Source organism: Rhinopithecus bieti, unplaced genomic scaffold, assembly GCF_001698545.2.
Source record: "Rhinopithecus bieti isolate Rb0 unplaced genomic scaffold, ASM169854v2 scaffold_10355, whole genome shotgun sequence".
Taxonomy (NCBI): domain Eukaryota; kingdom Metazoa; phylum Chordata; class Mammalia; order Primates; family Cercopithecidae; genus Rhinopithecus; species Rhinopithecus bieti.
In genome coordinates, this window is record NW_016806354.1 from 180394 (window position 1) to 182389 (window position 1996).

Sequence of the window (1996 nt, forward strand, 5' to 3'; positions counted from 1 at the left end):
TTCCCAAAGAAAACAATTAATAATAATGCAATCACAGATCAACCGAGACTACAGCAGAGCAGTCAGAGCACAACTCTCATATCTGCCTGTGCAAAAACCTTTTACCAGAATGAGACCACTTCAGGACAAAACAGGGACTTTAAAACATTCTTATTTACCCATTTAAGTTCTTTATTTCCCCACCTCCTCAACCATAATCAGCAAGATCCAGCGAAAAGCTACTTAGAATTGGGCATTACTTTCTTCTATGGCGAGACTCGTCATGGAGCCTGATATTTTCAGCTCATATTGCATCATGACCAGTGTCCCACGTGGTCAAAAACTTAGCAAGGACTGGTGAACTCCGCTCCCGGCTGCTGCTTTGGTTCCCCCACTGGATGAAGTCAGCTTCAGGTGTATGTCAATAAAAACCTTTAAAATATCATCAGGATCCATTCCTGTAGGATCTTTCCTGTGGGCCACGAGAAAGATGCTCTTCTCCTTATATGAGGTATAAATAGTCAGAATCCCCATCATCACAAAATAGGATATGACGCACAAAGCCAAAACGGGTTTCGACTCTGGAAAGGGGTGCATATAATCCCAAATCAAAGCCACTATGGCAGAGAAACAGGAGATTGTACAGATGGTGAGGCGACCATCAATTAGACCAAAATTCTCCACGTATTTGTATTTTCCAGAAGTACCTTTTGGCAGAATCATCCAAAGAGTTTTTCACAGCTGATCCATCCCACTTGTCAATTTTTACAGGCTTATCATCTATCTTCCACTAATCCAACAAGCCGCTACGGCCACTGCCTGTCCCGCAGTTGGAACCACCGCCAGCCCCACTATTGCCTCCGAGACCACCGCTTCTCCCGCCCTGTGTAGCTGCCGCCGCCATGTTGTGCGCCTCTGCGTCTCCCTCGAGAGGAGGCTTTATACCAGGGATAAATAGAAAACCAAATTAGAGAAAGGAGGCTTCGAAACTCATAAGCATACTTCCCGTTCAGGTTGGTAAGGAATTAAAGCAGTCGTTGAGTGATCATTCTTTAGCTACTGATCCATCTGGGAATGGCTTCTATACTCCTGGGCACATTATAGACACACCGCCTGACCCCTTAAACTCGTGAAGCCTCTGCCCTAGTTTTGTGCTTGGAGGGCTTTTAGTCTCTCTAGAATGCCCAAAGGGGAGCTTTCCTGCTGCATTTCTTTCAAATCCATTTGAAACTCTTACACCTGAGCTCTTGTTCAGATACAGGGCATGAGGGTGGTGTGCATCAAAATGATGGAACCACCCAGAATTGTGACCCATCCCTCACCTGAGGATAGGCAACTTTCAATTATTGCAACAGGAAGAACCCATAATGAAGTTCCGAGGACAAAATGAAGGAAAGAACACCCTGTCATTAGCTCCTCACATATACACGCAAAGGTGTGTAAAGCAAACTGGAGCGTGGATAAAGCAATACACAGTATTTACAGAAAATCATTTTTCAGCTAAGGTTAATAATTATAATAACAGTAAATATCACTTATTAAATGCTTACTTTGTGCCAGACACTGCTAATTACTCTCTCTGGACTATCTCATTCAGTCCTTACAACATCCGTGCTAGATAGGTACTATTATCCTATTTTATAAGGAAACAGAGCTTTAGAGAAGTTTTTCTATTGTTTGATTTTTTAAGACAGACTCTTTTAAAAAATACTTCATTTTGTCAGATATCATCACACTGCATCTGAAAAATGGAGTCTTAAAATTGCTCCAGTCAGCTAGAGTCATGTCTGTTCAGGCAGAGACATCAAGAGTGACAGGACAACCTGCAGAATGTGTACCAAGGATTTAGAAGAAAATCCCAGGGGGCAGGGGTGAGGATTTAATCTTCAAGAGCCAAATGGGTGTAGGGATGGTGAGAGAGATGGTATATTAGATTTTGTTAGCATCATTTTCAAATTTGGAATTAAACGTTAGCTAGCTCTGCATAACTGTGAAGTCAGCTCCTGTAGCTTGAGGT

At 42.6% G+C, this 1996-nt stretch overlaps 1 pseudogene; it reads right to left on the reverse strand.

The window, feature by feature from the left end:
- Positions 1-315: 315 nt before the first annotated feature.
- LOC108532007 (signal peptidase complex subunit 2-like) lies at positions 316-923 on the reverse strand (annotated as a pseudogene).
- Positions 924-1996: the final 1073 nt, after the last annotated feature.